The sequence below is a fragment of the Balaenoptera ricei genome, chromosome 1, assembly GCF_028023285.1.
Source record: "Balaenoptera ricei isolate mBalRic1 chromosome 1, mBalRic1.hap2, whole genome shotgun sequence".
NCBI classification, from domain to species: domain Eukaryota; kingdom Metazoa; phylum Chordata; class Mammalia; order Artiodactyla; family Balaenopteridae; genus Balaenoptera; species Balaenoptera ricei.
In genome coordinates this window covers 137368825-137383579 of record NC_082639.1, presented here as the reverse complement: position 1 = coordinate 137383579, position 14755 = coordinate 137368825, and the positions used below count along the sequence as shown (strand labels likewise).

General features: G+C 49.9%; 1 long non-coding RNA gene across 1 annotated transcript; it reads right to left on the bottom strand.

The window, feature by feature from the left end:
* Positions 1 to 4550: 4550 nt before the first annotated feature.
* LOC132352906 (uncharacterized) lies at positions 4551 to 14532 on the bottom strand. Its single transcript, XR_009498902.1, has 4 exons — positions 14439 to 14532; positions 8839 to 9012; positions 8314 to 8518; positions 4551 to 4817 (listed from the first exon to the last, which is right to left on the bottom strand). It is a non-coding gene; the product is annotated as an uncharacterized LOC132352906 (long non-coding RNA).
* Between the last annotated feature and the right edge of the window lie 223 nt (positions 14533 to 14755).

Genomic DNA, 14755 nt, shown 5'->3' with positions numbered 1-14755 from the left:
TTTTCTGTCTCCCTCACTACACTGTAAGTTCTGGGAAGGCAGGGTCTGCTTCTATTTTATCTGTGCTGTCAGAACCGTAGCGCTTTACACAGGGTGGAAACACAGTAGAAGTGTGGTACAGTAGGTTGAATGAATGAATGAGTGGCTTCCTATTTCATAAGCCATCATGTCATGCCTGCCAGAAAAGGAGATGGACTTTCAGCCTTCCTCCAGCAGTGGAGTCAGGCTGACACACACGTCCAGCACAGAGGTGCCACGTGGACACTCTCCCGGACAGGGCTGGCCAGGCATCGGTGTGCACAGGGACCCTTGCATCTCTAGCTTCCTGAGTCTCCCAGAGGCCAGAGGCAGGCTCTAGAAAGAGTTAGCATCTTCATCTTCAGGAGCAGGGTGGCTCCTTCCCCACCCTGGGACTGTGGCTCCCACAGTCACTCTCCTGTTTGTGCAAGAGCGCGAAGCTCACAAATATCCTCCTCACAAGACCAGAGCTGCCTGAACGCAGAGCTGACTGCTTCATTGTCAGCTTCTGCAGGCTTGGTGGCTGGCAGTGAGAATCTATTTTCTGTCACTAAATTAATCACTGTTGGAAGCCAATCTCCTGGGGTTTCCCCAGACCCACACCAACACACAGTCTCATGCCACTTTCCTCGGTCTGTCCTTTCCATCCTCCCTTCCCTTTTTGCCTCCCGACTTTCATATCTTCCCTCCCACTGCAAGCATTTGGGCTGAGGGGGAAGACAGCCAGAGGGGTGCTGGAATGGCACCTGTACAGGTCTCTTTATGAATGTCCAGAAGATGGGATGTGACCGCCTGCCTCGTGCTGGACGGGGTCGGACAGAGGAGGCATCTCAGTTCCATCTGCCAGCTCACCCTTGACCAATTTAGGTGTTTTCAGGGTCTTTTCTGGAGAAGGGTGGTGGCAGTAGAATCACTCCTTTAGGAAAATTGTTCCAGTAAAAGCAGCTCTGACTTGGAGACTGTGGGGTTGGTCACATCCAGACTGAATTTGATCAGTATTGGTAACACATTGCCACTTACTGCCTGTAAGGAGTTGAGTATTAACCTGATTTTTCTAGGACAAGACTTTATTATCTTTCTCTATTAGACCTCTGTGGGCTCCTTGCTCTCTTATGGGAATAAGCTGTGTGTGTGTGTGTGTGTGTGTGTGTGTGTGTGTGTGTGTGTGTTCGTGCGTGTGTGAGGTTAGTAAGGAGAGAAGAGCGCAGAAGCTTGTTCTATAGCAGACCATCTACAGACTGAATGTTTATGTCCTCCTAAAATTCATGTTGAATCCTACCTCCCAAGGTGATTATATTAGGAGGTGGGGCCTTAGGGAAGTTATTAGGTCATAAGGACAGAACTCTAATGAGTGAGATTAGTGCCCTTATGAAAGAGACCCCAGAGAGCTCCCTCGCCTCTTCTACCATGTGAGGACACAGTGAGAGGGTGGCCGTCTATGTATCAGGAAGCCAGCTCTCACTAGACACTGAATCTGCCAGCACCTTGATCTTGGAATTCCCAGCCTCCAGAACTGTGTGAAATAAATCTGTTTATAAGGCACCTCATTTATGGTATTCTGTTACAGCAGCCTGAACAGACTAAGACACCTTCTTTGGGATGCTGTGAGGGCTACAGGAAGCCACTCAAGTAAATGGAGAAAGGGGGAAGCAGGACCAGCTGTCCTGGGCCCATTGACCCCTGCCCTGTTGGTGCCAACCCCTTGCCCCCAAACTCATCCCTTGTTTCTGGGAGCCGTACTTTGGAGCAGTTTGAATCTTGCTGCAAACAGAGAAATGGTGGCCTTATTATTTTGTGGGCTTTCACTATAGCTCTAGCTACACATGGAATGCTTCTCGGAGCAGTAAATTTTAAACTTTTGGACAATCAGAAGAGGGAATCCGTATCATTGCATCACCCTCATGTAGTGTGTGTGGGTCTCCAGAGGCAAAGGGCAGCAGGCTCCTGCACCCCTCCTATTGCTGCAAGAGTCTGAGAGGATGATTCCTTGGTACACCCCTTTTCTGCCCACCCCTGCCCTGCAGAAGTCCCAGCGGTCTGTGCGGGAGTAGGACTGACATCCATCTCTGGGCAAGCACCTTTCAGGAGGGTTATCCTCTCTGCCAGAGTTCTGGGATCGTGTCTTATTCACAAGGACAGGCTCAACTGAGCCCATCACTCCATCCTACGCAGAAGATGGCGGGAGTCAGGGGAGGGCTGAACTGCCTTCCAGTGAAAGTACATTTAAAGTAGAATCTGGAATTAAAGGAAATCCATGCTCCTTAAGGAAACCCAACGTAGATTTAGATGTGGGAAGAGGGGAGGGTCTGAGCCACTCTGAGTGGAAGCTTTCCTCACCTGTTCGAGCCTGCATCTTGGTCTAGAACACGGAATCCTAATCCCTGCTCCGTAGGGTCATTGAGAGGATTTACGAGCTTATGTGTATAAGGACTTGGGCCCTGGGGAGGCTCGCAGTAAGTGATAGCTATGATTATGATATTCATGACCACAAATGAGCATTGGCAGTAATTAATACGTTTTAACTCTTTCAACGCGTTCTTCTGTTTGTAGCTCCAGGCTTAATCCCAGCACCGAGAGCCTAGTTTAGCAAACTGGAGATTTAAGATCCTGGATTCCTACATATTTTTTTTTCATCAGGATTAAAATCATCCTTGGCTGGGGGTGGGGGTCTCAAGTGATTCAGGAACCATCTCTGGTGACAAATGCCATTCAGTGGGCGGCCCCTACTGAGCGCCAGGAGAGTGCTCAGGTGTGCGGGGACCCTTGCGTTAGTGGTAGCTCTGGTCGGCGAGGGTGGATGGAGAGAGGTGTCCGTCCTCGGCTCCCTACCTTTGGCCCACCCTGAGCTCAGGAGAGCCAGCCTCAGGTTGAGGGCGGGGCCCTGCAGCAGAACATCTCCAGTCCCTTCCGCCTTTCTCCTTACATCCTTGCCTTTCCTCCCAGAAAAAGTAGTAGCCAGTGACTCTGCCCCAGTGACCTTCCTGTATCCAGTTAGCGGTGTGTGACATCTTTTCCAGAGCAAGTCATTTCTTAAGTTTCACATCACTTTGGGAAGAAAAAAAAAAAGCCCACCCTCTGGATGGCAGGAGAGAAGAGCATGCGGTGTGAGAGATGGCACATTGAATTCAACCCCCCTTCCTGGGCTTTATGGCAGATCAACAACAGCGTGATCTGCAGACTTCCCTCACAGCTGGAGCTTCGGCTGCCTTCCTCCGCACCTCCCCACGCCTGCTCCCTCTGTGCTGGTGCAGCTCACCAGGAGAGCCAGCTCTTCCTTGGCTGTCTTTGGCTTCAGCCTCCTCTGGGTCCTGCTGGCATCCCCAGCAAGTCTACCACCCTTTGCAGCTTCAGAGTCTATTTTGACACTGGCCTGTGTCTCCTGCCCCCTCTCCTTTATTGACTTAGACTCTTGTCTTTTGGGCTGATCCATTGCAGGGAGTCGTTCTTCACTCCTTAGCCCCATTGCTCACAACAAAATGGTGTTGACTCCAAATAATAGATTTGTAAATAAAAAGGGAGGCTCACCCTTGGCCATTGCTTCTCCCTGCCCCCATCCTTCTTGTTCCCCTCTGTCTGTGTGCACCTACATCCTGTCCGCATCTGTAGCCCCCCGAAGGTCTTCCTACGTACTGAGCACTGTACTGTTTACATATTATCTATAAAACTTCAGTCTTCATGACAGCCCCATGAGGGAGTACTAACATTATCCCCATTTGCACAGAAGGGAAACTGAGGTTCAGATCAGTCCCCTAATTTGCCAAAAGCTGCACCACTAGCAATTGGTAGCGCCAGGATTTAGACCCACACGGTCTTGTCCCAGGGTCCACGCGAATCCGTTTCTTTATGCAAGGTTGCATACAAGACAGACAATGCTGCTCTTTTGTTTTTAGACACACGTGGGCGTTTAGTCCTCACCCTCAGACCCCATGTGCACACAGTGCCCTTTATACCCGCCTGTCCTCTCTGTTCCTGCCCCCTCCTCCGCTCTCCTTCACTGTGTCTCTCTCCCACTCCTTGCCGCTCTGCGCTCTGCCTCTGTCCCTCTTGCATTTCCACAGTCCCAGTGCTTTGCTGCAAGCTGTCTGCCTTGGTACAATCTCCTAGTCTCCCTGTCTCTCTCTCCCCTGCCTTGGCATGTATGTTTCAGCTGTTAGTCTGCCAGCATTTCTCCTCTATGCCTCTGTCAATATCTCTTTCTCTCACTGTCCCTTTCCCATCTCAACACCCTCCTGCCTTCTCCTCGTTCCCTCTCTGGCACACTTCTCTTCTGTCTCCCTCTCTTGTTCATTTAATGGCCCCATTTATTATATCAGGATGCAACCAAGAGCGTCTCTGTCTGTGCCCCTGCCTACCCCGCTCCACCCCCTCCTCCCCCCGCTGAGACTCTCAGCTGTAGATGGGAACCAGGTTCAATCCAAGCCCTGTTCCTCGCCAAAGAATAACTCAGGAACCATGGAGGCACAAGACAGAACATCTCTGTATTTCAAGAGACATCCCGGTCTCTTGGGAGAAAACGACTTCTCTTGGTTTATTTATAAACTCTGGGGCTGGGGAGTGACCCGCATACAGACGGAGCAGCTGGCTGGTGATGGGTTCAGCTGGGGGCCTGCGTGGTCCTCGGCTAGGACCTCCTCTCAAAGCCAAGGCCAGGCTGTGTTTAGGCGGAGGCTACACAGTCATCACAGGGTAGATCTGTCTTCCCCCAGTGCCCTCAGGCAGACAGAGGCAGGATGATGGAGGAGCTACCGATTTCATGGAGGGCAGTGACTCGTATCCGTATCACCCGTGCAGGTAAAACACTGAAGCCAGAGCAAGAAAACAACTCGAGTTGGAAGCAGAATCCAGGCCTTTCTCCTCCCTCTGGAGAATTCTCTGCTCCTCCACGTGGCCTCCTGCTCCTCACATGGGTGGCCTTGAGTGGAACCCACTCGCATTTACTTGCTTGACCCTGGCCTCTTCCAAAAAATCTTCGAATCTTCCAGCCTCACTCCAATCCCTTCTTTCCTCAGTACTGTCCCCCCACCCCCATGCAGTCCTTTGTTTTTAGTCTGTGTTGTATTGATAAAGGTCTGTGACATTGTCTTCATGGCTGGGGATAGTGCCTCATGATAGAATGCACCTGTAACCGGGCATATGGCCCACCGTAATTGAACTTGGGTATTTTGATGGTGGCATCACGTTTTCTATTAATGTCGTCCCTCCCCCTTCTCTTACAGTTAGTCTAGCATCCAGCACACAGTAGGTGTTCAGTAAATGCTCCAGAGGGCCTGCACCTGGCCAGAAACTTGGAGACCTCTCACCAGCGCCCTAGGTGTCTGGTCCAGCGTCCTGTCCCACAGCAGGGAGGATGCGTGATGTCTAACAAGCTTCAGCCCAGCCTCCGTAGTGCTGCAGCTTTGTTCCCAGGCACCAGCAATGTAGGCTGGGGCTGTTTAAGCAAGACTGCAAAAAGTCCCCCCTTATTTTACCCTGACCCTTAAGAACAAAATTTATCAATAGCAAAATATACAGAATTAGCTGGAAGAGCTCTCTTTTCTTGAGCACCAGAACAGGCCCACCTGACTCGGAGATTCACTGGGAATATGGACAGACACAGTCGTGGGAGAAGAGAGGAAACTAGTCACTCTGGAAATGGGAGGGCAGCACAGCCAGCCACCCCAACCGACCACCTGTGCTCTCTTGTTGTGGGTGATCTTGCCTGAATGTGTTTCCTAGTCTCCCTGCCTTCCCAGAAGTGCAAGGCCACGGCCCCACAGGGCTTTTCTCTCTAGCTCTCCAACCCAAACCACTGTGGTTTCCTACATGGTCTTCCTGTCTCTGCCAAGCCCTCGGTTGTAGGCCTGTTGTGTTTATTTAATCATCAGTGCCATCTTTGCCCCTGGATGCTGTCTTCGAGATCTCCCTTTGCCCAGTGCCCTGCAGCTGCAAGCTAGCCCATTCCTAGGCGCTTCTCCCAGGACCGTCTCTGGGTTGGGAGAGGAACGGAGGGCATGAGAAATCAGATAGGAGAGGTAGGCAAGCAGGGATGCAAGATCATCCCAACACCATGTCCTCCAGAAGGGACCCCTCTCTGTGAATTGAGGAGGGGCAGGAAGGTGGCCAAGCTTGCAGACTGGTCTCTATGGCTGCGAGGGCAGGAGATAGAGCAGGGGGTTTCGGCCATGCATAAAAATGACCTGGGGCATGTTTAAAAAAATACAGATGCCAGGGCCCCACCTTGGGGATTTTAATTCAGTAGATCCAAGGTAAGGAAAGGGAATCTAATGTTTAAAATCTTCAAGGAATTCATGGAAGAGACCCTGACAAATACAGGTTTCTGGTAACTGACTATACTGCTGAACTGAATGAATAAGCATTTTCAGAACTCTAATGGAAAACTGATGAATTCATAAAAGTGTTAACAAAAGATCAAGATGGAAAAAAAAATGAATTACATGGGACTGAGTGAACTGATGAGGATGATTATAATTTTTGTGACTTTCTGTTTGAATAATAAAAAAAAAAATCCCACAAGGACTCAGAGGCAAAAAATATACAAATCAATTTTCACTGCAAAGTAAAGGAGCTGTTACAGTGGAGGATTACTGGACTGAATGTCAATATTATGACATAGTATGAGTGTGTTGCGTGTTTGGTAATTGCAATCATTGTTGCTTTTGTTGTGGTCATCCATTTACAATGCTTGGTGTCAGTTTATTTATCTCTTGTAAAAATAAAATACAGTGTGTGTGTGTGTGTGTGTGAAAAAAGATGCCAACGATATATCGTAAATAGTTCTAACTATTAAGTAAAATGGATTCAGTAAAATGAAATTTCAAAAGGCAAAAAAATAAAAGATTTCAACTGTAATAAAATAAAATAAAATGCAATAAAATAAAATAAAATAAAATGCACCCAACCCCCTACTAACCTCCCGCCACATCCAGGTTGACCTGTGTCTGGGAGGCACAGGAATTACTCATTTCTCCCCCAGCTCACCTCCCTGGGGTGCGGGGGTGGGGGGGCGGGAGACGGGCATCACTTAGTTCCTCCCTCATTTATATACTTCACCCATCCTTCATTCTGCCCTTTTTAGGATGGCTGAGGATAAGAAAGAAGAGATTTTGTGTATCAGACTGGATTGGGGAAATAATTGAAAGAGTCACCATGATAGCCACCAATCAATCACAGTCACCATGAGCTACCTCTTAAGTCTTATAATTGATGCCCATTAGGAATAGCTTTTTCTTTATGTCCTTCTAGAAAAGAATGAACATCTGAAGGTGCCTAATGCATTTCTCTGTGGGAAAGCATTCATTTCCGCTGGCACTTACTCCTAGCCCTCTGGCTTCTTCCCTCCTCTTCCTTTGTCACTCTTGATCTTCCTTATTCTACCTAATAAAAAATACCTTTCATTTACCTTTCATTTCTGTAGCCCTTTACAGCTTTCAAACCTCTCTCCTATGTATTATTTCTTCCCAACAACAATCCAGTGAGGCGTGCAGAGATTTTTAATTCCCAGTTAATAGATGAAATTCAAAAACATTCAATGACTCTGGTAAGGTCACTTTAGCAGTAAGTAGTAAATACGGGCTCTGTTCTCCTCACCCGAGGCTCTGCTCTGCCCACTGCCAGGGCTCTGCCTCTCTTAGGCCTTTTCCTGGAACTCCTCCCCCTCCCTGCTGCCTTGGCTTTTCCTCCCAGGATAAAGTTGTCAGGCAAACAATTGTTCAGAGGTTTTCTGCTGCAGCGAAAGGCCTGCATGTGATGCAGTGGAAGGGCCTGACCCTGGTGTGGCCCAGAGCAGCGAAGGAGTGATGTGCTCTGACGTGGGGACGTTTCTCCTGCTGTCGCTGCTGCAAGAAAGTAAGACCACAATGGCAGAGGGCCACTCACCTGCCCAACTAAAGAGGGACAGTGTTGCCCAGGGCAGAAGTGTGACGAGGCAATGGAGGGAAATCAAGGAAGCAGGGCTCCGAGAAGCCCAAGAGGGAGTAGAAAGTACCCATGAGAAAGCCTCACTGAATGTCCTCTGGCCACATTTTGGACACTGTCCCCCTGACTTTGCATTCCAGCTCCATATGCCCTCTGGCAGTTGAGGAATCGGTGCCATTAGATTCCTGCCTGCATTTCAACTCTTCTTTCTGGGTCTCCCCTCATACCACTCTTTTTAATGAAAAAGCACAATGTGGGGAAGTGGGAAATCACACCATTGGGAATCCACATGCTTGACCTCAAGGCCTGTCTCTGCTACTTGTTACCTGAGTGGTCTTAGGCATAACCGGACACTTACCCACAGAACCTCAGTCTCCTCACCTGTAAAATGGGGACAGTGGTAGCTGCCTCCCAGTGCCATGGTGGGTGTGAGATCATGTGCAGAGGAGCTCGTGCTTGCTTAAGATCTAGGAGATCTGGGTCCTCTTCGGGGCTCCATCTCTAACGATTGTATAACTCCTTGTGCAGGAAGGTCCCAGGTTCCTTCTGACATGAGTATTGAACAATTCTACATACGTGAGAGTTCCTGAGAATGGAAAGTGTCGTACAAATGTAAGGAATGATTACTATATCATTAATATATTAATTAATGATAGACAAGTGAAGTAGACAAGTGAAGCAGAGGGAGAGAGAGCCTCCATTCACTTCTTGGTGGATTTTCCTCTTGCTCAGCTTTTTTGTTTGTGGCTGATGCGTACTCTGGCCTTTCCGGCTGTGATTCTCACCGTCAGTCTCTCTTTCGAGTCCAATCAGGGGACCCATCATTGTTTCAGTCCCAAAGAGAGTGGCCCTGCCAGCTGTCCCACCCTCTGCACACAGCCAGGTGTGCATGGTCCTGTCACTCACCGGGTTAGTTAGGAGCTGCCCGGGCTTCTCCATCAGTGGTCATCACCACACGGCCTCGAGTGGGCTGGAGCTCAGCGAGGAGGGGTGAGGTCCGTGTCCTGCTTCAAGAGGCCCGACTTTCTCTCTCCGGAGACAAAAGGTAGTTTAACCTAGCCTACCCGCCTCACAGGTTTCCTGCAGAGATTAATGCAGACGAACGATGGCTGAGCCCTCGGTGAGATATCAAGTGCCTCGGAACTGCTAAATCACAGCTTTCTTGCCCTAATCTTATCACCTGCCAATAAACACCAGAATATGAAAGGCTCACATTTGTAAAGCTCAGCCCAGTACCTGCAACTGTGCTGCTGCAGAGAGACTCAGAATAGTTCTCCTTCCCAGCAGTTACTATGGCACCCTGCGCATAGGGATTAATACCCCCGCACCACCGCCCTGAGCATTAACGCTGACACTGAGCCTTCCCTTTTGCATCCGCCCACAATTGGGTGCGATGTCGACGGCATCCAGTGTTTCCGGGACACCTGTCATCCCCCAGAGTGACACCACTTAACCCAGGAACCTGGCCCAGTGTCCTCCCACAGCCTCTCTGCACACTCCCGTGCATGGGGCCACCTGCCAGAATGGAAGTGACAGCTGTCTAACAGCTACAGCCGGCTCCTCTCAGGACCTCGGGAGGATGGTGGGATTTCCCTGCTCAGATAGCAGCAAGGAAGGCCCTGCAGGAGACAAGCCCCTATTTAGACGGGAGGGTGCCCACGTGCCAGTCCAGCTCCCCGGGTGTTTGCGGACGTGTTGCGTTTGCACATCAGCGCTAGCGATTTCATCTGTACCTGCGTCTTGTGTGTGTGTGTGCATTTCTGCTGTGTAGACCCACAGTGACGCCTGCGTGCCCGTGTAGACAGCATGTGCGTGGGAGCGTGTATATGCTGCACATTCGTGAGTGTCCCGGTGCGGTTCAGAGGGGATATGAACACCATACTTGTGTTCCAACTGCTATCTGCATGACACTGGGGTTCAGGAAGGGTGAAGGGCCCATGGCTCTGGGTTGGCAGTGCCAAGCCGTGCCACCCTCGGTGAGGCAGTTTCAGTAAAAAGGCTTATAACACTCTGCAGTTACCCGTGCAGCTTTAGGGCATCCACAAAGCCCCTTTCGCTCAGGCATTGTTAACAAGCCGGAGGCGACAAGCCGACGTGCATAATGGGACAGAGTGAGAGGCTGAGAAGAGGGTCCTTGTCCCCTGAATGCTCAGACAATGTTCTGCTTCTCCCCTGTAAACTTGATGCAGTCTCCCTGCGCTGTGTGTCTGGAATCCCTTGCCCCACAGAAAACACAGGCTCAGCAGTCATGTCCCACCCCCATCTCCCCATTCTCCCTTTCCCTTCTTTTCTCTCTTTCGGAGCTCCCACTGAATGAGATTAGTCACATTCTTAATTAACTGTGCTGGTAAGAGCTCTATTAGGTATTAAATGTTTGTCACAATCCAATTAAAAAATCCATCACAGTAGGACAGGTTCTCCGAGGTCCAGCCGATTGATGCCGCGGGTCCTGGTGCTTTCCTCTCTGCTAGGGGATGGGTAAGAGAAGCAGAACCCAGAAGGCCAGAGCGGCAGGCGGCCTCAAAAGCCAGGGGTGCCTGGGGGAGGGGCTGCTCAGGGAGGCCGCCTGGTCTGGAGCAAGGACACTCCGAACATCCCTAATGCGTGGAGTATTCAGACGATCGTAGGTTGATCAGCCATCCTAGGTTGCCCGGAACTGTCTCAAAGAGGGAGGTTGGTCACCTAGCCTACAGCATCACAGCTTCCCCTAGCCCCAGAGGGCAATGGGGTGAGGCCAGTGGTATGTGTGTGTGTGTGTTTGCATGCATGGGCACATGTATGGGGGTTGGGTGTGCTATGATGAAGAAGGGAAAGTTTGATGGCTTAAGCCTGATGGGAGGGCTTTTGGCTCAAGCATAAAGAATGGAATTTGGGGCTTCCCTGGTGGCGCAGTGGTTGAGAATCTGCCTGCTAATGCAGGGGACACGGGTTCGAGCCCTGGTCTGGGAAGATCCCACATGCCGCGGAGCAACTAGGCCCGTGAGCCACAATTACTCAGCCTGCGCATCTGGAGCCTGTGCTTCGCAACAAGAAAGGCCGCGATAGTGAGAGGCCCGCGCACCGCGATGAAGAGTGGCGCCCGCTCGCCGCAACTAGAGAAAGCCCTCGCACAGAAACGAAGACCCAACACAGCAAAAAATAAATAAATAAATAATTCCCATTAAAAAAAAAAAAAAAAAGAATGGAATTTGATGGAGTTAGGCTGTGGCTTCCAGGGGTCCAGCTCTAGGCCAGAGCTGCCGTTCAGAACTGTGCCATCTATTTCATTTTAAAGAGACTTGCTCAGAAGGAGAGCTATGTCGTGGGAAAAAGAAAAGGAAATGAGCGTTCATCCCTGGGTCTCCAGTCTTTCTTCCTGCGCTTCCTTGGCCCTTTTCCCTTTTCCTTAAACCTTTCCTCAGGTTGGAGCCCTCCCTCTGCTCCTCCCTGGCCAGGCTGGACCCACACAGATCTCCCGGCTCCCTGAATCGACGGCCAGTTTTAGTGTCCCCAGTTCCCTGAACATCACGCCGACTCCCCCACTTCCCCTTGGAACCAGGACGGGGAAGAGAGGAGGCCTACAGCATTGTTAATCCACAGAGCTGGGCCCCAGGGTGAGATAGTGAAAGGGGTGAGGTACCCCCAGCACCTCCCAGCCTTAATCATTCTGTGTGCTCTGCCACGTCAAGTCTCCTGACGTATTTTCTGAGTTTCTTGTTCCTTGCGTGCATCTTCTGTAGCTCTGTTAACCAGTGATAACTACACAATTGCTGCTTCTTATTATGATTGGCATGCCAAAAATGTCTTTTCACCCTCAATTCTTTCTAATTCCAACCCCCCCCCCCCACCCATACCAGCAGATCTTAAAATTCAACCTTCTAAGAAGACTGTGGATTTATCTGGCCAAGGTAAAGTGTTTACTCACTCAGTCGTGAGGTCCTGTGGGGCAGGAAGCATGACTCATTCATCTGTATACCCTCAGCTCTCAGCGCGGAGAAGAGGGTCATAGGAGGCACTTAAAAGTGTTTGTTGACTGACTAAATGAACGAGCTCACATTCAAGACACCCTTTTTTATTCTTCAGGGCCCCACATATGCTCGCCCCTCTGCTTCTGCATAAAGCAAACATTTAAATATTGGTCCAGCACCTACTCATCCTTCTGAATGCTTCTACCTTCCCCATCAGAATCATCTTGTCTACCTTAGCTTATAAATCCCTGAAGGGCAAAACCCCTGTGTGCTTAATTGTCTCCCCACAAGCCTAGGAGCCATGCTAAGTCTCTGGACAAATGAACGTCCTTCATTCTTTCATTTGTTCTTTAACCATCCAGCATGTGTTAACATCCTGAGTCAGGACAAGCTTAGGCTTGAGGAGGACAGGAAAGAAATGTCACATTCTGCCTTTCCCTCCAAGAGCTCACAATCCGGTTGAGGGGACAAGACATTCACAGGAAACAGTGAAGCAGCAAATCAAGGCAGATTTAAATTAAGGGACCCCGGTGAATGATGCAGACAGACGTGCTTTAGGAACTCAGAGACATGCGAGGGCCCCGTGGCTCCAGTGCTCAGAGAATGCTTCACAGCCTGAGCTGGAACTCGGGAGATGGGAGGCCCTGGGGCAGTGCTGAGGCAGGACGTTGTTTCCAGGCTGAGCATGAGGTAGGCAGACTTGGAATCAGAAGTAAGTGTGTTGATTGCGGGAAAAGAGTGGAGACTAGCCTAGTGGGAAGCAGCATTTCAGAACTGAAAGGGAATATGAATGGGAACTGATGACAATGGTAAATCAGACCCAAGCTCTGCAGGATGCACCTGCTTCTTTCTCCATCGCAAACCTTGAGCTAGCTGGGCACCCAGGGTCACTTGGCGCCAGGGAGACATTTGGAAGGTTTTCAGGGGCTACCAGCAAAAGGATTTGTGGGGTGTATTCTGACCTGGTTAGAATCTACCTCTCTGAATTCATGGGGTTTTGGCCTGAACACAGGCTGGCCTCACTGAGAAGGCGTGCAGAAACTTCCTCTGGTGGGGAAGAGATGGGCTACCAGCCAATGGATATTAAGTGACAAAGACAGTTTATCCTCACTCAGGGAGAAGGGCAACACTTAGGACTGTCCCACCTTTGACTCACTGCACTAAAAACATAAAATCAGTGATGGAACTCAGCACATCTCTTTTCCTACTGCAGCACCAGCCCCTGGATCGTCCTGAGTGGGAGGCCGAGGTCAGGGTGGCTGCTGAATAAGGATGCCAGACCCGGGGGAATCTCCTTCATGTCCATGTCGGACACACACAGATAAGGCTGGGGGTGAGCACCGGCAGACCAGGCGGGCAGGGCCAACAAGGAGCATTTGTTGAGGGCCTGCACTTGACATTCTACCTGAGTTACTTCATTGCATCTTCACCATAGGTCTGCAAGGTTTTATTATCTCTATTTTCCTAATGAGGAAATAGAAGCTATGAGATAAGTAACTTGTCCAAGGTCACTCCCTGCGGAGCAAGAGTCTGAATCTTTCTATCTATCTCTTTATTCAAAATATATATTGAAAGCCTGCTAGGAACCCCCCACAGTGCTTGGCCCCCGTGCTGATGTCCTTTAGTGGAAGATCAACATCCCCCATCACACAGACAAAGGTACAGCTCTCAGGCTTCCTTGGATAAGGAGAGCACGTGACAGGGCCAACAGATCTGGCCAGGGCTGCCCCGAGTACTTATTTTGCTGCTAGGACAAATCTAAGTTTTCAAGCCTAGTAGGATCAGGACATGGAGGTGAGTCCTGCTTCACCCCGTTGTAGGGTTAATAAAAATACAGGACCCCCAGTTAAATTTGAAGTTCAGATAAACAATGAACCAATTTTTTACTACAAGTATATCCCATGCAGTATTTGGGACATACTTATACTAAAAAAGTTTTGTTGTTTATCTGAGACTGAAGTGTAACTGGGAGCGTCACCTCCTTGCCAGCAGTCGCTGCCATGGTGCTGAGTGAAGGACAGCATCTCCATATCTACTCAGGAGTCCTGGCAAGGGGGTAGAAGGGCCAGGGGTACTAAACAGCCTCTGCCGACTCCAGCGGCACTGGTCCCAGTGCCTCTCAGCGTGGCCAGCTTTCCCACAAGGCAGCCAATCTGCCTGGCTCTGCAGGGTCAGCTCCTGGGTGGGGCTCTGTCCCTCCTTCTCCTGGCTCCTGAGAACTGGGTATGGGATGGTGGAGGGGGAGCTCAGTGGACACCTCCACCTGGATGGCCAGACTCCTCAAACTGCAAACTCAGTATGTCCAAAACTGACCTGCCATCTTTTCCTCAAATTCGTAACTCTCACATTGTTTCTTGTAGTGGTGAATGGCTCACCCAAGCTAGATACTTTGGCCATTCCCTCTTTCTAGAAACATGCCAGTTACTCAGTAACCATGTGCTGTCTCTTTCCCTCTTCACATCTCTCCATCCTGTCCTCCTCTCCTCATCTCCAGGTAGTAGCCTGAGTTCCAGCCATCTTCATTCCTCACCTGAATTATTTGAACAACTTTTAACTCACTCTTTTTCCAATCCAGCTCCCGTGGTGCACGCTCAGTGTGATTCTTCCAAGATATAAACCCGATTGTACACTTGCCTGTATTCAGATTGCCACTGGTCCCCTGTTAAAATAGTGTTAAGATCGTTGGCTTAGTATATGAGCCTTTGATGATTTGCTCCCCCCACCATATGTCTTTAGACCCATCACACTCTTTTCCCATCTTCATCCCTCTCTCCATCCATCTGAAACCATTGCACTTTCCTGAATGTATCATGTTCTTTCTTAACTTTGTCCTTCAAAATTCAGATCAATGTCATCTCCTCCTCCAGGAAGCCTTC